Source organism: Notechis scutatus, chromosome 2, assembly GCF_049901735.1.
Source record: "Notechis scutatus isolate UNSWTSFEM ecotype Mainland chromosome 2, rNotScu1.2, whole genome shotgun sequence".
Lineage (NCBI taxonomy): Eukaryota > Metazoa > Chordata > Lepidosauria > Squamata > Elapidae > Notechis > Notechis scutatus.
In genome coordinates, this window is record NC_142010.1 from 25,657,838 (window position 1) to 25,681,515 (window position 23,678).

Consider the following 23,678-nt stretch of genomic DNA (forward strand, 5'->3'; position numbering starts at 1 on the left):
TAAATAGAATAATATTTAATATTTAATTCTCAGAGAATTACTGGCTCTTCTGAAACTTGCTATGCTTGAAATAAATTATGCTGATATTTTAATAAACATGTCTTATCAGGATATAAAGAAGGGTGCTTAAATCTTTGCTCAAAACATAACATTTGCATCCGAGTGCTGCAAATTACATGAACATAAACTAAAAAACCTTTTATTTAAAACATCTGCTGCTTTAAATAAAAAGATAGTTTATGAATAACAGCTTTTACTTGTAAGATGTTGCAGATTATTTTAAGAATCCATTAACTCATAACTACCATACCAGGATAGCTACTCTAGTCAAATATGGTTAAAACTGGATTTGAGAAATGGCAGGATCAACATTGGGCATTGTCCTATTCACACCTTTTTCCAGTACAAACTATTATAAAATCTGATGATGATTCAGAACATATGAATAGGAACACATTTTCACATTACTTTCCAGCAATTAGAGCTATATTGGTCCTGAAAATACTTATAAAAGAATACCTCATCATCCTAAAAGAATCTACATGGACTAATATGTACCATTCACATTCAATGTAACTATCCCATATATTATTGGCTTGTCCCACAAAATGTATATATGGCTTTTGTCTGCCCTCTAGACAAATATAGCCCCAATTCCTGGATTCCCCTGAAGTCCCTTTGTGAAACTGTGGAAAGGTGTACATTTCTTCATGAACTAATCCTATAGCACAGTGGTGGCAAACATTTTCAGCACTGAGTGATGAAACGGGAGTGTGCACGCTGGAATCTGGAAGAGCAGTGTGTTGGCACACCGTGTGGGAGTGCCGAAAACCTGAAGCTCAACCTTCAGGTGTGCGCATGCGTGCTGGTCACCTGGTTTCTAATGTGCATGCATGCACGGAGACCAGGTGGCCGGCATACGCATGCACACCAGGGAGCTGTTCTTCTGGTTTCCAGCGCTCCCGCGTGTGTGAAGACCAGCTGGCTGGCAAAGACCAGCTGCACGTGCTGAATCCTGGAAAAGCAACGGGCGACGGCTGGTGTGCCCGGAGAAATGGCTCCGCGTGCCATTTCCAGCACGTGTGCTATAGGTTCACCATCATGGCTATAGGACCATAAAACCTGTTCCTGCACTAATGACTGCTATCTTCTGGAGGCCCAAATTCTATATGCTTCAAGTGCTGGCAACATTAAAAAAAAAAACCCTGTCTTTTACAAGAAACTTCAAATAAAGAACTGTGACCATGAAGCTAAATTGTAACACTGCCCAAGAATAAATAAATGAAAGCCAAATAAACATCAACTTAACTTACCTTATATGCCAGAAGAAAATTAGACACAAAAAGAAATCTAAAAAGAAATTGGGTTTTAACAGATTCTGCTCCTGGGACCAGAAACTTAAAATAATCATATTAAACATGCCAAAAATGGATTTGAACATTGACACGTAACCATGCTCTTCCAGTGTTATACATAAAATATACATCTCAAATGAATTATGCCCAATCCCATTCCACTATAATGAATCTCACCTGGTAAACATCCTTGTTCCATAGATGTAGGCTGGAGTACCCAAAACCCTCTCTTGGGGGAGGGGGGCCTCTTGGCACCCCCCTCCCCCTTCCAAGCTGCTTCTTGAAGAATCAGTGTAAACAGGTGGAGCAAAATGAGTGGTGTTTCTTTAACTGCCTAGATAGATCTTCTTATGCCGGAAATATTAAAAAGTATTTGTGTAATCCTAGCCACTACTTCAGGGTTTGTGACTTGATTTTCTGATCCCAAGATAATTCCCTTCAAGTCTTTAAGGTTCTTAAAGATTTTTCCATCTCATAACGTAGATGTCCATTCTATAGTACGTGTACTGTTGAGTGCACAAGGCACAATGTCCCATTATCATATCCTGGCTGACTCCTCAGATCTTGTCTTCGAACTTAAATCTGTCCATGGAGTAGTTTTCAAAGGCAAACGCAAATAAGCTTAATTGTTCTGGATTTAAACTATCCATACAGGGTCTTCTTCCAGTTGTTCCAGCCTCAGCCACCATGCCCTGCATAACATGTAAATCTGGATTAGAAAACATGTCTGATCTTGGGATAAGTTACTGCCACATAGTTTGACCAGTAATTGCTAATTCCAGAAGTAGAGATGGGCTTCAAAGCTTTTCCCTTTTATCCAGTTTTTTTTTTTTTTTTTGGCTTTCCATAACAATATTTAACATGTTAGGCTCAGCAAAGACATTCTCATGATCCAAAAATGGAGTTTCTCGACCATCTCACCTCCAGAATTAAGGCAAGAAAGAACCTGTCCCCTCACTATCTCCTCAGATAGGGATGCCCATGCAGCTGCTGTCATCCATCCCTTTTATACCCTGCCAAAAACCCAGTCTGGAAGAGGTCTCCACTGACATCTCGGCTGCCAATCAGAAAGGCCAATACTAGCCTTAGATAAATAAACCAATATTCTGGCCCAATATTAGGTAGCTCCTCATGTTCTTCTACGGTATTAATGCCGCGGTGGTTTTATGCACCCATCTTTTAGGAATTCTCCTCATGGGTGCCCTTCGAAAACTGAACGTTATCTCGGCCTTCCTCCCCTCAGCAACATTGGGAGTGGGTGGGGGGGAAGGGGCTCTTCCTTCACCACGCCACAGGTTTTATTAAATAAGAGAGAAAAGCTGGCGTCCCGAGATCCACGAGCCCCGCGCCCCCTCCCGGTTCCTCCCCCAAACTGCCTCGGCCATGCTCTCTCCCTCTGGGAACCGTTGTTGCCCTCCCTCCTGCGAGCGGCCAAGGCAAAAACAAAACAAAAAACGGGACTCCCGCCTGCTCCGTCCTCCACCCCCGCCCCCCGCCTCGCTTACACTAACCGACGGCGACGATGCCAGACCCCAACCAGCACCAGAATTCCAGCTACTTCCGCCTGGCAGCGCCGGAAGCGAACCCATGGCAACCAGCCGTTCTACCCCAGCCCCCCTCCTCCCCGCGCCTTCCGTCGCTTTCGCTTGAAACCACGCCCCCTTCCTTCGAACGTAATGCACGCGCTGAGGAGGGGGCTTCCACAGGAGCCACGCCCTCTCCCTCTTCCCCTGTTTCGGATGTGGGGGGTGGGGTGGGGGTGGAGAGATGACTCGTTCCTTTACTAGAAACGGCCACGCCCAACTCCCGGATCGTGGGCGCCGCAAAGCGTCTCCTCCTAATAGCGACACTTCTCCGTCATTTCTTAACAGTAATGTTTATGTAGTGACGTAGAAGCCATAAAACTGTTAGGCTCGTAGCCACGCCTCTCTGCTTCGAGCGCTCCAATCTTCGCCTGGCAGTCTCCTCAAGCCACGCCCTCCTTTGGAACGCCTTTGCGCTCTCCGGTGGCGTCCGTGGGTCTCTGGCGCCCTCTAGCGGCTGATAATAGGCGCTTGAAATTTGGTCCTGGATTGAAATGGGAAACGATCAGCCTCTCTCTCTCCTTTTCCCTCCCTCCCTCCCTCCCTCTCTCTCTCTCTCTCTCTCTCTCTCTCTCTCTCTCTAGAAGGCGGAAATGGGCAAGTAGTTGATGCCATTTTTGGCTTCTACAAAAGTTGAAAATAATGCAGAGGAAAAACCGATTATGAGGCCAGTGTTTATAACTTTATTTTTCTTATATGTATCCATTTCATGTATTCATAACTATGTTTATACTTATACCTGTTATCTTATAATTGCTTGACAAAATAAATAAAAAAATAAATAAAATAAACTCCCTACCCTAAAACTACCCCCATTAATTGATTGATTAGGTATCATCGAATCATTGTTGACTCTTGGAGATCACATGGATTTCTCCATAATGAGCTATCATTAACCTGATCCTTCAGATCTTTCAATGGTGCCTCCATCAACACTGTAACTTTATTTTATTTATTTAGTTTAGTTCATCAAGCATGTATGAGAAAACAAATATAAGTATGAACATAACATATAAACATATAAGTATAAACGGGTATAAGTATATACATAATAATTGAGTACAAATAAATGGGAACTGTAGGACAGGGTTGGTAGGCACGCTGGTGCGCTTATGCACACCCCCTTAAAGACCTCTTAGGAATGGAGTGAGGTCCACGGTAGACAGTTTAAGGTTAAAGTTTTGGGGGCTTGAGGATGTAACTGAGCCATACATCTTGTTTTCTTGGCTGTCCATGCTGTTCTCAGGACTCTTCTCCAACACTGTAGAAAGCCAGCACCCATCCATTCTCCTAGAAAATGAAATATCTGGGGGAATATTAAAAAGGCAGGATAGAATATTTTCCCTAAAGGAGAAATGAGGAAAAATCTCAAGGGAAGCAGAAACCAGCCCCAGTCTCCCTGCCCCAGGCAGAAACAGAGGAGGTCAGCTTTTAGAAATGCAGTTCTGGTAATCTATTCAGAAAGACTGGGCCGGACAGAGACTCCAGATAAGCAACACATTTAGACAAGCCAAAGGTTGACAAGATTAGCTCAGACAAACACCTGGGATTTGCATTTCCCTTTTTGCCTATAGAGTCAGCCATGACCCCTACATGACCCCGTTGGAATCAAGAAGGTATAAAAACCCACCCACTCTCAACTCCATTTGGTCAGCTGTCCCAGAACTGCATGCTGTGTGTGTGTGTGTGCGTGTGTGTTGGTTCTGCTCATCAATAAATCTTTCTTAAGCAGCCTCCATTTTGTTCCCAGCTTGGAACTGGAACTGGATTTTGCTTCCAACAACATCAAGGTTCAAAATGTAAATATTTCCTGTCCCACCTTTCATTTCCATTGTCACAGGGGATACCATCACTTGCACAGTTCTGAGCTTTGAAGGTAGTCCTCGACTTAACAGCCCTTCATTTAGTGACTGTTCAAAGTTACAACAATAGCAATAGCAGTAGCATTTAGACTTATATACTGCTTTATCAAACTCTGGACAGCACTGAAAAAAGTGACTTATGGCCGTTTTTCACACTTACAACCATTGGAGCATTCCCACAGTCATGTGAACAAAATTTGGATGTTTAGCATGTATTTGCATGTATTTATGACAGTTAAAGTGACCTCTGCGACCTTCTGACAAGCAAAGTCAATGAGAAAACCAGATTCATTTAACAACCCTGTCACTAACTTAACAACTGCAAAGATTTCCTTAACAACTGTGCCAAGAAAGCTCGTAAAATGGAGCTAAACTCAGTTAATAACGCTCTTGCTTAACAACAGAAATTTTAGACTCAGTTGTGATTGTAAGTCAAGGACCACCCATATACACATCATAGCATTAGAATATCACTTCCAAGGCTTTCATGGCTATTCCATCGTGGCTAGTCTGTTTCTTCGCTGCTTGTTCCTTTGCTGTTGATGATTGATCCTAAAAGGCAGAAGTTATCCCTCACTTCTATGTCTTCACTGTCAAAAATTGGGTTGCTGTGCAGTGGTGGGTTTCCAAATTTCTTCCTACTGGTTCTATGAGTGGTTCTATACATGTGCGCTTTGCACAGGGCTCAAAAACTGACCTCTGTCTGAATGTTGGTGAATGAGTTGAGCTGTTTTTTAGCTCAGCTGAGCCACAGCAATTTGCTCTGCCGCGCGAATCAACTGAGCTAAAAAAACAAGGGAATATAGGAGAGCTAATGGTGGCAGCGGGTGGGTGGGGCAGCCCAGAGGTGGTATTCAGCAGGTTCTGACCAGTTCTGGAGAACCAGTAGTGGAAATTTTGAGTAGTTCGGAGAACCGGCAAATACCACCTCTGACTGGAGAAGATTTTACAGTCTCCTTCCCCTGCCATGGCCACCAAGCCACGCCCACTGAACCGATAGTAAAACAATTTGAATCCCACCACTGGTGGGGCCAGTCAGAGGTGGTATTTGCCAGTTCTCTGAACTAGTCAAAATTTCTGCTACCGGTATGCCAGAACCAGTCAGAACCAGATGAATACCACCTCTGCTGCTGGGTCTCTTAAGGTGAACAAAATCTCTTCCATCAAAATTATTTGTTGCATGAAACCCAATCTAGTAACATGTGACTACATGTAATATTAGCCATCTAAAAAGGCAAAGGTTTGTAAGGCAAGAAGTGAGAGTGTGGATTTGCCTCTGAAAGGGGAAACATGGCGGGGCCCCAATGCTGCAGAAAGCTCCAATAGCCTCCAACTTTGTTGCCCTCGACACACGCCCAGCTCTGGGATGGGTGGGCAGAGTCGGGCAAATCTTGTCCTAGGATGGCTCTCCTCACACATCTTTTGACTTGCCAGTTGGTAGGTACCTTTTTGCCCAGATTCTTGGTGGGTAAAAAAACATGAAAAAAGCCAAATGAATTTTCTGATACTAGTCAAATTGAAAAAGAACTCAAATTTCTGGAATTTGATGTTTTAAAAAAAGCCAATCTGACATTGTGTCTTTCTTTCTCAAACATTTGTCTTTTTTTTTTTTTACTACAGTATACACAAGCATATGCTTTAAATAAAAATAAGCGTTAACCAGAATGCCATTTTGCCATCTTTGAAAACAAATCATGCTGTGTGCTCAGATATGAGGGAAAGTATACAGTGCGACTGAGATGTATTTTAATAAGCAATGTGACTAAAAAGTCAAACTGTTCTCACTGTTTGCATTATGGAGCAGATCTAGTTGCAGAAGCTGCCAATAAAAAGCTCCTTAAAGTCTGGCAAGCACCAGCAAATTAGCTAATATGGCAGTTTATCTGAATTCAAGATTGTAAGGCAGAGACTTAAATGAGATCCAATAACATCAAGTAAAATGCAGCATGTAGACGCCATACAAACTAAGCAGCAACAAAGTTGGAGATAATGTGAATTAATATATAATTAGAATACAACTGAATGCAATTAAAAACCCTGGGAAAATAAAAAGATCTTTACTCGATGCCAAAATGGTGCTAATATTGGTGCCAGTCATGCCTGACAGGGGAAGGAACTCCATAAATTACAGGTTTATTGTGGCTCCTGTTTATCCAGTCAATCAGTTAGAGTCAGACAGCATAGCAATCTTTGTAATAAATTAGTAACATTGGGTTCTGGGAGAATGGTGTGTTTCTAAAATGTACAAAACATTGGAATTTAGCTAATGACACTGGTTAAATGGCCAGTAAGAAGCCTTGTCTCAATCTACACACTGTAATGAATTGGTGGGTTTGTGTATGTCGAGAGAAGAACCTGTAATGGCTCTTAGGTAAGTGATGTGGTGATCCAAACTAAGAAATGATATATGGCTCAACTTTCAGGGGAGGTATGGGGAACTGAAGATGGCTCTGTGAAAGCAGAGACAATGACTGTGATGAAGTCCAAGGAACCAGTGAATAAATTAATTCTCTGGAACCTTTCTGGATAAGAAGAGGATAAGGAGAGACCCACACAGGGGTAGGATTCAAAAATCCCAGCAACCAATTCGCGGTCCAGTTGCTGGATTGGTGTGGCCATGGTGGGCGTGGCCTACCAGAACTTCCGGGAGGTCCGTTTTTCACCTTTCCAAGGGTCCAGAGGCTTCTAGGAGGGTGAAAACGGCCTCCACCGGGCTCTGGAGGCCCTCCAGAAGTCGGAAACAGGCCCGTTTCCAGACTTCTGGAAGGCCCGTTTTTCTCTCTCCCAGAGCCTCTGCACGGACCCTGCACTTACCTGCATCGAAAATGGGCCGTGTGGAGACTCCTGGGAGGGGAGGGGTGGGCTCAGTCGGTTTGGCTAACCAGATGCAAATTTAACATCTGCTTCGCTCAAACCAGTCTGAACCAGTGGAATCCCACCCCTGGACCCACATGTGTTTCAAATGGCTGTTTCTTATGAGGATATTGCAGGACAACAGTTTTATGTTGAGTTTCAGTGCCAGAAGATTATAGAATCAGCCATCTGGCTCACAACAATGGCAAAAACTTTTAAAGGGCACTAAATTCGTAAACTTAACATACTAAGCATTTTCAGAAATTGCCTACTAATTATTCTAAAAGTATTAGAACCCTGTGGGAACAACCGGCTTGAAAAATCTTCATTGGGAGGGAGGTGGAGCTGGCGTCGCGACGATACGGCATGTGATCTACGAGGTCTGAGATCACTGCTGATATCTTTGCTCCTAGACGGTCCAAACGGATCTAAACCGTCCCGAAGAGATGGTGAATGTAAAGAGCGCATCCTGTCAATCCCAGGGATACCGCAAAGTCCCTGGTAGATCCAGGAGAAGCTCTTTTTGCCAGCGGCAAAGAGGCAGCCATTAAAGCTGCTGAAGTTGGGACAGCTCCAAAATGGAAGAGGATAGAAAGAGAAAGTGTGCCGGTTTGGTGAGAAGTTTTTCTTTACTTTAAGATTTAAAAGGACACCCTAAAGAAAAGAAAGAATCTGTAAAATCTCAGACAGAAGTAATTAAGTGGCGATCTTAAACGGGAAGTCACATTAATTTTTTTCTTTTTCTTTTTGCTGGACTCTTTCTATATGATTTCTTACTTTGAACTGGACTGGTCTTTTTTTCTATCTTATTTTTCATTTTTGTTTCTTCTCCTTTTTGTCTTTACAATATTTTAGGCTAGAGATCCCCTTTTAGCCTTTTTTTTTGGAAACCCTTTTTACTTTTTAATTAACTTTTTTATAATAATTTGTTTGGAAAAGGAAGGGGAAAGTGAAAACAGAGGAAACTTTGTAACACTGCCAACTAGAGGCATAGAAATATTGTTTCTCTTTTTTTTCTCTTTCGACCAGACAAAGCTGAGAAAGAATTCAGACTTCTTTTCAAGGACTTTGAGCCTGTCTGATAAGATAGAGGGAAGAGCATGGGAGAGTGTTATTGCAGGTGCTCTTCTGGGTTTCTATCAGTAACTGGAGTCTGGTGTTGAAGTATACAGAAAAAAGATGATAAGATTCTAGAGAAGAGAGCTATAAAAATTTACAAAAGCCTTGGATAACTAAATAGGTGCAGTGTGTTCTTTTTCTCTTTTTTAAGTTGGGCTATTCCTCACACCCCCTCCTTATCAGCTTATTATTTGTAATAGTTATTTGGAACTCTGGACTCTTAGAACCTGCTTTTGTCTTTCTTTTTGCTTTTGGAGCCTAATTTTTACTTTTGCATTTGATTTTAAAGGAAAAGCCTTAGTATTAATGTTTTCCTTCTTTTTTTTTTTTTAAGGGAGTAGGCTTTTCTTTTTTTCTCTCTCCCTCTCCAGCATTTTTTATCTACCTTCCATATTGAGTTTTTGTTTTGTGGCTTCCTTTTTTTTGTATACTTTTTCATACCTGAGACTTTCTAATTGGATTAAGGTGTTGAAGAACCTGAAGAAATTCTTTTTTCTTTTTAGCTTTTTTCTTTTTATTTTTCTGCCTTCTACAAGATTCAACAATTTTTTCCTTTCTCTGTTTATGGTTTTTCTTTTTTCTTCCTTTTTTGAGCTTTTACTGCTATTTAACTAATCAATTGGATTAAGGTATACAAGAACCTGAAGAAATCTTTTTTTTTTTTTTGCTTCTTTTTTTCCACTATTTTTACTTGGATTTACAATTGGCTATTTCACGAGTGGACTAAGGTCTAGAAGAACCTGAAGATTTTGAATTGTCCGAAATGAGCAGGAAACTAACAGCGGCTGGTTTTTCAATTGCTACTTCTTCCTCTTCACCATCTGGAGGACAACCCTCAATACAGATGATGTTACAGCAAGGAAAAGAACAGGAAAAGGTGACATTGCAGATGATGATGCAAGGAATTCAAAGCATACAAGCAAGAACAGAGAATATTGAAAGGAGAATAGAAAAAACTGATGAAAAGGTGGAGAATATTCAACAAATGATGATGAAGTATGATGAGAAATTCAAAAAAATTGAAGAAGAAGATAAACAAAGAGATAAGAAGATTGGAGATATTGATGACAGATTAACAGTGGTTGAACAAGATAAAAGTGGGATGCTGAGATGGGAGATGGACAGATCAGAATTTTATCTCAGATTCCAAAACATAGAGGAAGAAAAGGGACAAAACTTAGCTGAGATAATGATAGAAATCTTGGCTGAAGCTCTGAAAATAACCAAAGAGAAGCTGGTGGATGGAATAGATGAGGTTTGTTGAGTCTTCACAAGATATTTATTTATTTATTTATTTGATTTATTTGATTTGCCAATTGTTTACAAGATAATAAGTATAAATGTATACATAGTTGTGAATACATGAAATGGGTACATATAAGAAAAATAAAAGAATAAGAGAAACAATAGGACAGGGACGGTAGGCACGTTGGTGCGCTTATGCACGCCCCCTACAGGCCTCTTAGGAAAGGGGTGAGGTCAATAGTAGACAGTCTAAGGTTAAAGTTTTTGGGGTTTGGGGAAGAAACTACAGAGTCGGGTAGAGTATTCCAGACATTGACCACTCTATTGCTGAAGTCGTATTTCCTGCAATCAAGTTTGGTGCGATTTACTTTGAGTTTGTATCTATTGTGTGCTCTTGTGTTGTTATGGTTCATTGACAGGTAGGACATTGCAATGTATGATTTTATATACCATGCTTAAGTCAGACCGAAGGCAGGCGTAATTCAAGGTTTTCTAGTTCTAGAATTTCAAGTCTGGTGGCATAAGGTATTCTACAACGAGTAGAGGAGTGGAGAACTCTTTTTGTGAAATATTTCTGGACTTTCTCAATTGTGCTAATATCGGATACGTAGTGTGGGTTCCAGACTGATGAACTGTATTCGAATATTGGTCTAGCAAATGTTTTGTATGCTCTGGTTAGTAGTGTGATATTACCAGAGAAAAAGCTACGAGGATTAGGTTAACAACTCTTAATGCCTTTTGGCTATGTAGTTGCAGTGGGCTCTAGCACTTAGATCATTAGAGGTGAGTATTCCAAGGTCCTTTACAGAGCTTGGGTCATCAACAAGATCTTGACTATTCAGCTTGTATTTTATTTTCTGATTTTTTTGCCAATATGTAAGACAGAGCATTTATTTGTTGAGATTTGAAGTTGCCATTTGTTTGACCATTCGGATACATAGTCAAGATCTTTTTGTAGGGTAGCAGTATTGTCTGTGGTATTGAACAGCTTTACATCATCAGCGAAGAGAACGCAATTGCTCTTAATATGATCACAGAGGTCGTTTATGTAGAGTATGAAGAGAGTTGGTCCTAGAACACTGCCTTGGGAACACCACTATTGACAGGTACTGGATTTGATAGGACGCTCCCGATTTTGACCATTTGTTGTCTGTTTGCCAGGAATGCTTCTATCCAGTTATTCAGTTGTCCAGAGATACCATAGGATTTTATTTTTAGGAGTAGTTTGTCGTGTACCACTGAATCAAAGGCTTTACAGAAGTCTATGTAGATTGCGTCTATTGTTTTGCCCTGGTCGAGTTGTGTCGTCCATATGTTTTTGCAGTGTAAGAGTTGCAGATTGCAGGATAGTTTTTTTCTGAAACCAAATTGTTTATTGGAGAGTAGGTTATTTGTCTCTAAGTGAAGGATGATGGATTGGTTAATAATTGATTCCATGACTTTACAGGTGACGCATAAGGAGATTGGCCTGTAATTTTCAACTAGGCTTGGGTCTCCCTTTTTGAAGATGGGGATGACTGTGGCTTGTGACCATAGGTTAGGCAAGGAGCTGGTTCTGAAAGATTTTCAAAGATTATGCTTAGAGGTTTGGCTATGGCAGTGGATAGCTTTCTTAAGAAGTAGGCACATATTCCATCGGTCCAATAGATAGAGATGGTTTTAGGTTGCGTAGTGCTTTTTCAACATTGTCTTCTGTAAAATCGATATGTATTAGATCATTGTTGTTATCTGTGGTACGGCTAGGAAATACTGGGCATGATCCATTGCTGTTTACAAATACTGAGCCGAAGAATGTGTTAAAGATGTTGGCTTTAATGGTGTCATCGTTGCAGTCTTTACCATCAGGTCCTATCAAGGGAGGGATGGACCTTGAGTCTTTTAGTTTGTTGTTTACAAAATTGTAAAAAGCACGGGTGGAATTGGTGCTTAGAAGGTTTTCCTCTTGTTTAATGTGATAATTGGTGCATTCGGTCTTTATCTGGTGGCATAAATTTTTGTATCGGTTTTGAAATTGGCAGCGTGACCAGATTTGTTTTTCCGCCAGAGTGATCTCTTTTTGGATTGAAGTTTCCTTATTGATATGGGTAATCTGCTTTTTGTTTTGTTTTGGGAGTTGTTGTTGGTACATATAGTTTGATGACTCTTTTGACTTCAAGTAAAAATATGTTGTAATGGTCTTCAACAGTATTGCATCCAGTGAATAGAGATTGCCAATCAAGGGATGAGAGATCGTTGTGTATAAGATCATAGTTGCCTTTTTGAAGTTGCAATTGGGGATTACATCATTGTGGTGATTTTTGTGTGGACGTATGTTGAGACAAAAGTCAATCATATTGTGGTCACTACTGGAAAAGGGTTCTTTAGTTTGTATTCCGTAAATTAAATTCAAACTATTGCAGAAGATGAGATCGAGGCAGTTGTTTAGTCTAGTGTTGTTGGTTACTAGTTGTTCCAGTCCCAGATTTGTAATAGCATTGTAGAAGGTTGTGTGTATGATTTCAGTTGTACAATCATTTAGGGTCCAGTCAATATGAGGTAGATTGAAATCACCAAGAAAGATAAAGGGTATGGGCAGGATGCAGCCCATGTTAGTAATGTATTTAGCTTGTTTACATGTTCGATGTCATAATCAGGTGCTCTGTAACATAGTAAGAATCGAATTGTGATATTTAAGGATAGTTCACAGATGATGGTCTCAGGAAGAGCAAGCTCCTGGGTAACTTGGATATTTTTAGATGTAAGGATTTTTATAGAAGATAGCAACACCACCTCCTCGACGATTTTCACGATCTGATCGGTAAACATGATAGTCTCTTACTGTGGTAATGGAGTCGGGAGAGATGCATTGAGCCATGTTTCACAGACAAATATAATGTCAAAGTTAGCCATATTTAGGAGGATGAGAAATTCAGGTATTTTATTCACGAGGCTTCTTGCATTGAGTAGTTTGCATTTAAGGCCGGCAGTAGTTGGAATTGAGGTAGTTGGGGCGTGCATGCCTAGTCTTGGGTGGTGGTGGATCGGTTGAGGTAGGGTTGTGGTTGAGGGTAAAAGCTGAGTATTGGGTTGCGTGGCTTACTTTTGATACAGTCAGCATGGTAGTCAATGTACAGGTCCTTCTCTCCATTGTCTAGACGGTTTTTGAGTTCAATGTGGAGTACACGGGAGCGGGCACGTTGCTGTATGGTTAGGTCAGGGCGGCAACGGAGGTTCTTATGGTTGGTGTTGGTTTTGGTGAGTGAGTTTATAGTATAAATGAATTTACGTTTGCTTGATTCATTTTTGCAAATGACTCTGCACAGGCGTGGGGCCACAGAGCCGTCACTGTTATTGAGCTCTCGGCCAATGCATGAAATGTCAAGTATTTCATCAGCGGAGATGGTTGATGCTTGATAATCCCTGATGATGTTTCGGACAGTTGTGATGTCATCATTGTTATATGCAATGAGAAATAGCTTACCAAGAGAAGTTCACATCAGATTTACAAGGAAAGCCATTAAAACACAAATATTACAGGTGGCAAGAGAGTAAACATTGAAATATAAAGATAAGGAGATTGTGGTCCTGAAACAAGTGCCCAGAAGAGTGAGAGAAATGAGATGAGAATACCGATTCCTGACTAAAGTCCTACTTAAAAAAGAGGTGAATTATAGATGGCTGATTCCAGAAGGTTTAATGTCCACATGGCAAGAACAGAGATACAGAATTGACTCAATTGAGAAAGCTGAATTGTTTTATACTGAATACTTTGGAAGGACACAGAAAAAGAAACGTCACTAATTGAATTCCAAGAGGATTGCCAAATAGCGAGTGAAAAAGAAGAAGGTACAATAGGTGGAAAGGTGGAAGTTAAGGAACAATGTGAACCAAGATCTACAAGAGCTGCTAAACCAACTTATAAATGGAAGAGAAAAAGCTGATTACAATTAACATAAATGGACTTAACTCAGCTGCTAAAAGAAGGAAAACTTTCCATAAATTAGAGAAATTAAAATTTGATATAATCTGCCTACAAGAAGTACATATTAAAAAGTAATATGAACAACTGTTGATACAGCCAAAGTTAGGGAAAATATTTACTTCTTTGACACAATGCAAGGAAAGAGGAGTGGTTTTATATATTAAAGATATTATTCCAGCGAGATGGATTTATACAGATGATGATGGAAGAGTATTAATGGTGGAAATAATGGACAATAATATGAAAACACTCCTGATTGCAATCTATGCCCCGAATGACAACCAAGAAGAATTTTATAGAAAACTACATATGAAAATAATTGAACTGGACTATATTAATATCGTTATGATGGGAGACTTCAATGGAATTGTAGACAATACATTGGACTATACAACACAGAAAACAACAAAGCAAAACAGAAAGACTCTCCCTAAATCCTTTTTTAAAATGACAGATGAAATAAACCTAAAAGATGCATGGAGAGAAAGAAATGCTAAGACTAAACAATATACTTTCTATTCAAACAGACATTTATCATGGTCCAGAATAAATATTATATGGACGTCAACAGAATTGTTAGCCAATACGCAAGAAATAAATATGGTGAAATATTGAATGAAAAGGGTGAACTTAAATCTGTGCAAAAATTAGAAGAACAAGGTATAAAGATGAATTGGTTTTCATATGCGCAAATACATTCAAGGTATGATAAAGATTCTAAAACAGAAGGTTTGTATGATAAATTGACTGATTTAGATAAGATTTTGACAGGTACTGATGAAAAGGTGATAAAAAAATTATATGGATACCTATTAGAAATTAAACTAGAAGAAGAACAAATTAAAGAAACAATGATTGCTTGGGGGAAGAATTTTGGATATGGGATTGATCTAGAGAAATGGCAAAAATTGTGGTCTCAAGATTATAAAATGACATTGTGAACAGCATATAAAGAAAATTTGTATAAGATGTTTTACAGGTGGCATTTTCCCCCAACAAGAATAGGAAAAATGTTCAAGAACAAATCTGAAAAATGTTGGAAATGTCATCAAGTACCTGGCTCATATTACCATATGTGGTGGACTTGTGCAGATGCCAAAAAATATTGGACTAAAATCCACACGTGGTTGGAAAATATGACAAAAAAGCTTATAGACTTGAAACCAGAGGTATTTTTACTGGGAATTTTACCTGAAATATATAGTAAAGAATTGAAATATCTGATTGTAAATGTATTAACAGCGGCTAGGATTGTATTTGCCAAAAACTGGAAAAATGAGAAAGTACCATCACAGGAGGAAATTATTAAGAAAATATGGGAATGTGCTGAAATGAGTAGATTGACATTTGAAATCAGAGAACAAGATGATAAACAATTTTATAAAATTTGGGATCTATTCTATCAATGGTTAGACAATAAAACATAGTAATGAAATATGTAGATTTTTAGAACATAATGAATATATAAAATGTATTTTTTATTATATCTACAAAATGATTGTAGGATAGATCTGAGATGATAACATGAATTGTCACAAAACAAATTAAATAAAATATGGATTATCTTGTAAAACATGAATGAATAATAGTATAGTCAAATGATTGATTAATAATGATATTAATGTATTTAGGAATATTTGATTGACAATATGAGAATATATATAATGTAATTGTAATTGAAGACTGAAGTGGAAGCACAAAACAATTTGTAAACCAACTGACACACTGTATGTATATATATATGGAAGATGGCTTGATGTTTTTATGTTTTTTTTTGTCTATGTCTTAAAAAACAATAAAACTTTTTTTTTTAAAGAAAAATCTTCATTGGAATATTTTTTCTTCAATTCTGAACAAAAAGTAAAGAATCACAAGCTTAAGAACTTTAAAAATAACTTAGGCTAAAATTAACTAGGTTTTCAGAGTGCGAAGTGGAAGAATACAAGCTTCAAAACAGCTGTAAGAGGAAATAGCTAGCTGAAAGGACAAACTGAATTGAAAAACAGGAAAGCCAAAGCTAAAAGAATTGGATAAATGTCAGGGTTCTGGTGATTGCCCTAATTAAATCATGAACCTTGAGCCAAGCTTCAAAAAAATCCAAAAGATTTATTAGGAGCAACATGTTAGCATTATCCCAGTTGGAGCCAACTCTGGCACACGTGATTTGTGGTCACCTGTGCCCATTTCCCCCCTCCCCCCTGGGTGTGTCATCAATCAAATTCTCCAAGAAGCACATGGGCTGGGCATCATTAATCACATTCTCCAATGAAGGATTTTCGTGGGCAGAAGATCCGGTAGCCTAGCTACAATTTTTGTAAGAAATGTGTGGAATGTACTTCTGGGTCCTGTCCCATCCCCACATGGCAACTCAAAAACAGGCATAGGAATTCTTTACGAGTTGACAATAACAGGAAAACTACCGGTAGTTGAATTGACTAACAGAAAAGCCAAACTGAATTGAAAAACAGGAAAGAATCTATTGTTCTAAGAAGCCGTAAAATATCCCAGAATGTAAAAGTTCCTAGGATTCTCAGTGTCTTCCACACCAGAAGAAAGATGGAGCATACAAGTCCTACATACAACCTTCAGGAACTCAGAACTACTTAAGGATAATTTATATTGTGCATGTGTGGCTGGATCTAGGTTCATAGAACCTAATTTCAGGTTCTGACCAAAAAGTTGTTCTGCGCAAGCTAAGTTAGGGTATCATTTAGAGAGGACAAGGTCGTGGCTGGTGTTGAGGCTTCTTGGTGGGTCTGAAGCCTTCTCCAGAATAAGAATAGGAAACACAAGAGTAATGTTGAGACAATAGGAGAGAGAGAGAGGGGGAGGGAGGGAGGAAGGGAGGGAGGAAGGAAGGAAGGAAGGAAGGTAGGAAGGAAAAGAAAGAAAAGAAAGGAAGGAAGGATAGAAAAGAGAGGAAGGGAAAGAGAGATGGAGATGGAGAGGGGGTAGAGAGAGGGAGGAGGAGAGAGAGAAAAGAGGTAGGAAGAAGAGTGGGGAGAGGGAAGACCAAAGAAAAAAAGGAAGAGAGAGAGGGGAGAGAGAGATAGGGATTGTGAGCAAGAGGGGTAGAGAGAAAGAGTAGAAGAGAGAAGGGAAGACGGAGGAGGAGACACAGAGAAAGAGAGAGAGAGGAAGAAGGAAAAGGAGGGGGAATGGGAGAAAGAGGGAGAGTGAACAAAAAGCCACAAAGGTATGAAACAAGATGGGAAAAAGCAAATTTTTTTTAGGGATAAAGGGTAATGTATAATTTTTTTAAAAAAAAGATTCTGCAAGGTACATAAGATAGTATTGTAGTATTTGTATTAGAAATAGAAAATTAGAATTTTATAAGATCTAATAAAAGATTAAAATATTAAAATGCTTAATAATGATAGATTTTAAGATTTAATAAAATATTAAAGGAATGTTTAAAATATTTAGTTCAATTATAGAGTTTAATTGACTATTGTGTTGATGTTATTATAAACTTATTATTGCAGCATTTGTCTTTGAAATAGATAATTGGAATGTTACAAGATTTAATATTTAATTATGTACTTAATTATTTTATAGATTTACTATTTTCTCTTTTTCTTAAAATTTAGTAGGTAGAATGTACTAAGCAGAATCAGATTGGGAACTAGGTGTTATTTTAAATGTCAATTTAGGGGAATGATAGAAAGGCATCATACTTCAATTAGTGATTTCAGAGTAAAAAATTATTATTTCCTCAACAAAAAAAAAAAATTAAATATATTTTTTTTAATTTTTTATTTTTTTTTCTTTTTAATTTTTTTTAATAAAAAATAATTTATTTTTTAATTTTATTTTATTTTTTTTTTTAAAATAACAAAAATTTCCCCCCCCCCAACCCCCCCCATCCCCCCATCTCCTCTCTCCCCCCCCCCCAACCCCTTATACCCCTCTCAGAATTCCCCAGCCAGCAGGGAAATCCCCCAGACATGTCCTTCTTTTGCTGGATGTTTGGTACTTTTCCCCAGGATGGACGGGATATGTGTCTTTGCTCATTTTGCTCCACCACCCTACAGTGTCTATTTATGTCTCACCGTTCCTAAATGGACTCTGTCCTTTTCTCATGATGCTACTGAAGTCAGGAACACCACCTGAATGCCTCTCACTCCTTTCAAGTCCTCTTCAGAACTCACCCTTTCTGTGAAGTCTTTGGCACAATCCTTTCCTTTGTTCTGGAGCCTCACCAAAGAATTTCTGCAATCAATTAGATCCTGCCTTGGAGGCAAGTAGGCAAATCCAGTTGGAGACTACTAGGCTGGGAAACTGAAAAGCCTCTGAAATAATGTGGTGGCAAACTATGTCCATCTCATTGCCAAAAAAAAAATAGCCTGAATGTGTCTAAGAACTGCCCAGAGTCAAATTCGACTTGAAACCTTTACTTAATTTTTTTCTACCAAAGGCACTTTGGGATGTTCTTCCTTCTTTTGCTCCTACCCTTCTTTTTTTTAGCATTTTTATTTTCAACCTACATTGAATGTAGCTGGAGCTTTCCTCTTGTTCTTTGTAAAGTCCTAACTTACCTTCCTCCTCCTATTTTCCCCACAATAACAACCCTGGGAGGTTGAAAAATTGGACTGAGAGACAGGTGACTGTCCCAAGGTCACCCAGTAGGCATTCATGTCTAAGGAGTCACTGTCTACCAGTTTCTAGCCCGGTGCCTTAACCACTAGATAATAGTATTATTCAAACAAAGTTTGCTGCTGAAGGTAAAACCCTGTTTATAAAGTTATAAGGTTTATAAAGTTATACATCCCTATTTATAAAGTTACAAGCCCATCATTATCACCTTCAACTCCTACCCTCAAAACAATGCTATAGAGCAGTGCGCACCAGAACAATTAGACACAAGAACAGTTTTTTTCCTGAACGCCATCACTCTGCTAAACAAATAATTATTCCCTCAACACTATCAAACTATTTACTAAGTTTGTATTACTATTACTATTAATCCTCCCATCCTTCCTTTCACTCATCTCCTCCCACTTATGGCTATATGACAGTAACCTTGTTGCTTGTATCCTAACATTTTATTGACTGTTTCCTAGTATGATTTTGTTTCCTAGTATGATTTGATGCTTATTGTACCCTATGACTATCATTAAGTGCTGTACCTTATGATTTTTTACTCTTGATGAATGTATCTTTTCTTTTATGTACACTGAGAGCATTTGTACCAAGACAAATTCCTTGTGTGTCCAATCACACTTGGCCAATAAAGAATTCTGTTCTATTCTATTCTATTCTATTCTATTCTATTCATTATTTCTGTTGGATACTTAGTTCTTAATGTCAACACTACTCTGAGCCCAGTTTGGTCAAACTCAGTTCAAAATAGGTCTAGGTAAAATTCTGGGAGATAAAATTTACAAAAACTTTATGAGCTTCTGAAGAATTGTCGAGGTGGGTAGAACTATTACCACCTTCTTCCTTTTGTACATGATTATGTACCTTTAGGGTTGATGATGGATATCAGTTCATTAGGTGAGTTTTCTCCTCTTCATTGCCTCTCTTTCCAGTTCATTTTCTGCCTGCTTTGAACCTATACAATACACAGGAGTAGTACTAGAAAATTCATGGAGTAATCATTCTCAGAATAGAATTCTCCAATCTGGTGCTCTCCATATATGTAGTGCTCTAGATCAGCAGTCGCCAACGAGTGGGCCGCGGCCCACTGGTGGGCCATGAGAAAATTTTGGTGGGCCGCAGAGAAATCTCACCCCCAGAGCACCCCCATAAAGCAATTAATCCAGGCTGCACAGAAACACAAGGCTGCTCAGCCCACATGGCCTGCGCGCGGGAACCCTCCCCGCCCACTCACTCCTTACCCGTCAAACTTGTCTGCTAAGTTGCTATTTTTCCTTTTTCCGACCATCATCTGTTCTGCTGTGCCAGGAGATTTAGATTAGCTAGGAAGCAGGAAATGGTTGGATTTCTTGCTTTCTAGCTAAGCACAGCCGAATCTCCCTTAGGACTGAAGGTTTGCTTGCAAGCAAATTCAGTGCAGACTCACCGCAAGCAAATTTGAGAGACTGAGCTAGCCGATGGCAGATAGATAGATCACTGAATGATTCTGTGAGCAACTCAATCTGCCTGCTTTGCCTGATTTTGGGTAAAAGTTGCTCTTTTTTAAAATAAAAAAATCAATATTTACATGCATGGTGTGTTGTGAGTTAATTTTGTGAGTTTGCTTGCTAGCAAATTTTATGAGTTTGCTTGCAAGCAAATTTTATGTGACAGACTGAGCTAGCCAATGGCAGATAGATAGATTTCTGAATGAATCTGTGATTCTGTGAGCAACTCAATCTGCCTGCTCTGCCTGATTTTAGGTAAAAGTTGCTCTTTTTTTTATAAAAAATTCAATATTTATATAAATATTTATAATATTTACATACAAGCCATGCCCAAGCCACACCCACAAATTAGGCCACGCCCACAGAACCAATTAGTGGTCCCTGGGATCTAAAATTATGAGTTTGGTGGTCCCGGAGGTCCAAAAGGTTGGCAACCCCTGCTCTAGATCAGCAGTCCCAGTCTTTAGAAGGCAATTTTCCCATGGACCAGGGTTGGAGGAAGGGGAGTGTGCAACCTACATCCCTTGTGTGTGCAGTTTACAATACAGTAAACAGTACCTGAGTGACATTGAGCTGGCCACACATCCTAGCCATGTCTCCCCCACCCCTTCTGAGGTCAAACACAACCCTGATGCAACCCCACAATGAAATCGAGTTTGACATTCCTGTTCTAATGTATCTGGAGAGTACAGCTTAGAGAAGGCTGCCTGCAAGGTTCTTTGAGGATTACAGTATCTCATTAAAACTTTTTCAAAACACTCCGTAATTAAACACTGTTTGCAACTCATTTGGGATTCATCAATAAACTTTCTGCCATTAAAACTTTGAAGATATTTTTGTGGTTCTATAATTGTCAATAACTATCAGTGTTAATATGAAACACGGCCCTCTTCAGGTACCATTTCCCAGCAGAGAAAAACTAATGAGACCCATTGTGCCAGGATAAAACATTTAAAACAATGAGATATAATGATGACTGGGGATCAGATCTCCTTAGATGATACTTCTCTCCTTAGTCATTCAAATTTTCTATGAACACAAATTGCCAAAAAAGGAAACAGCTCAGGAGATTCAACATTTCTGAATTTCAAACCTAATCAACAAAAATGGCTGCCCATTTAAGAGAAGAAACTTTATTTGAAATGAGGTGAAGCTAGTCCTTTCTCCCTGTGCTGCTTTTTCTTGCAGCTCTTCCTTGAAGTTGCTGGGAGTTTCCCCCTTTCTCAGAGGGGTTAGCCACAGCTTTAAGAGGTGGCCAATTGAGTGGCATCCTCCACCTAATTTCCTGAATCAAAATAAGGGAAACTTAGATGGACAAACACTTTTAAGACCAATGCTGAATAAACTTTTCTGGACTATAGCCCCACTTGATGTCTATGGAGATTCTCAGTCATCCAGGTCATGCTTACCCCAAAGGTGCTTTTTGAAAAAGCAACTGGACTTTCTTGGTTTTTCCTTGAAGACCTTTTGCTTCTCATCCAAGAAGCTTCTTGGATAAGAAATGAAACATTTTCAAGGAAAAACAAAGCACCTTTAAGCCCCACTAAATGGCCACCACTCTATCCCTCAAGCAAGTGGAAGAAATCTAAAGAAGTTAGTAGAAATCTACGGTAAACCGAGAATACTTGAACCCTTTACAATTGGATTTCTACTATAGATCTGGAACTGAGGTAGCTGTGGCTGATCTAATAGAGACATCATAATAGAGACAATAGAGACAAAGTATACAGTATTTGCCCATATTTGTTCTGTGAGTCTTCACAACAGGTTTTCATACCAACATTAGTGGTAGATTCTGAGTTTCTATTAGACATAACAGAAAAAAACGAGTTGGAAGGGATCTTGGAGATATTCTAGTCCAATCTCTACCCAAGCAGGAAACCCTATACCATTTCAGATAACCTTCAGATAAGGTTATCTATTAATTAGAGAATAGTAGGTTTTTTTGGGGGAGGGGGGTAACTTTGATCCAACAGTGAAACAAGTCCAAGAAGACCATAGTATATGGGGCATCTGTTCCATTCCTTGGTTTCTGGTCTCTGGAATTCCTGCATTTTTCATCTGATTCCTTCTGTTAATTAAAATAATGAATCTGGAGTTGTATATCTTCAATATGCTTGTCTCCTGGCTCAGAATTTTGTTACTTGTGAGTCTGGGAAGGTTGTGGCAATCTTGAGCCAATCCAAAATGGAACTAGGGTGGATGGGAGCAACCAAGTAATGATTTGTTCCAGGCAAGAAATAAATTATGGTGGTCAACAAGAAAACCAGCGTCAGATTTGGAGCACTATCTTTTCCCAACAGGTTCACTTCATTCTTCTGAGCCTGGATCTGACACTGCTTCTGAATTTCTGGCAACTGCTGCCAGAACAGCTTTTCCAGTGCTTCAGCTAGTGAACTACCTACATCTTTTCTGGGTTATGAAGAGGGACTTTCTACAAAATCAATTCTCTTTGAGTCTTGAACACCAATCTATTATTAAACATGTTCCTGTGTTCTGGAAGCCGCCAAATGCAACTGTTGTTAATAACCAATCAATACCATTTGTTAAATAATATTTGAAGGCTAAAGTTAAAAGCCCTCTTTATATGTTTATGTAAGTCATCACTGTAATTTGATGAGTTTCTGTAAAATTAAATAAGATAATGTGATTTGTCATTATCATCCATTTGATACATTTAATATTAATTGGATAAATTCATATACTTAATATGCGGAAAAGTGTAGAAACCTGAGCTCAAGCTTCCCTTACACATAAAGTCTTTATCTAAACAAGGGCCTCGAGAACTACAGCTAAATTGTTATTTTAACTGTTATCAAGAATAACCTTGGTTCCCAGCACCTAGTATTTATGATCATCAGGAATTTATTGTAATTGAAAATGGCTGGCTTACATTATTGACATTAGCACTTCATTTATCCTGTTTGTGCTTTCTACTTCAAGTTCATCTGCCAATTTTAGACCCCTAATTACTTTTAGCTGAATTTGAAAATATTTACAGACAAGGGTCTAAATTGATCCATTTTCATTCTTCCTATAAGACTATTTTAGGAGGTGCCAAAAGACATTGCAAATTTAGAAGGAGATAAATGAAAAAAGTGGTTAAAACCAAATTAAAACCAGTACTTAGAAATGCAACACGAGTCATAGGAAATAAATATTTATTAAATTATTATGGCATAAACATTTGTGGAGTGCTGCCTTTACCAGATACATGAAGTTTTCTGGCTCTCTCAATGGCATTTTATCTGGCCATTTGGTAGAATGGTGGTGTCTAACTTTCAATGGGGAAATAAAAATTTTTGGGGACGTGATTGTTTTAAGAGGACTGAGAGTGGCAAGATCAGAAACAAACAGTTGAAAAATGTTAACAAAACCTAATGTAGATGCCCTCTACCTTAAAAACTGAGAAACAAGAGAAATTAGTTACAGGTGAAACACACCTCAAAGCCCGTTGGATTTTGCTGTAGTTCATTTTAGCTGAAATAATAAAAGTGGCCTCTTTTACTGAAGCTTCAAATAAAACCAACTTCTTTGTCCAGGTGTTGTTGGAATGTTTAGCTGTTATCTCCTGAGCACAAGTTTGAATTCCTAAAGAGAAGTATTTGTGT

At 38.9% G+C, this 23,678-nt stretch overlaps 1 protein-coding gene and 1 long non-coding RNA gene across 5 annotated transcripts in view; one reads left to right on the forward strand and one right to left on the reverse strand.

Annotated features, from left to right (window-relative positions):
- Positions 1–3,184, reverse strand: part of MGAT1 (alpha-1,3-mannosyl-glycoprotein 2-beta-N-acetylglucosaminyltransferase) — a 36,857-nt gene extending 33,673 nt beyond the window's left edge. The window contains exons 1-3 of one of the 4 annotated variants that reach the window (XR_015747212.1): positions 2,867–3,184; positions 1,533–2,047; positions 19–1,350 (exon numbers count right to left, since the gene is read on the reverse strand). The gene's annotated coding sequence lies outside the window, so the exon portion shown is untranslated. Of the gene's footprint in view, positions 1–18; positions 1,351–1,532; positions 2,048–2,860 lie in introns of those variants that run through there. The other 3 variants (XR_015747211.1, XM_026686967.2, XM_026686966.2) reach the window with 3 other exon arrangements.
- Positions 1–23,678, forward strand: part of LOC148131938 (uncharacterized) — a 174,182-nt gene that overhangs the window by 64,192 nt on the left and 86,312 nt on the right. The gene's annotated exons all lie outside the window — the stretch shown is intronic.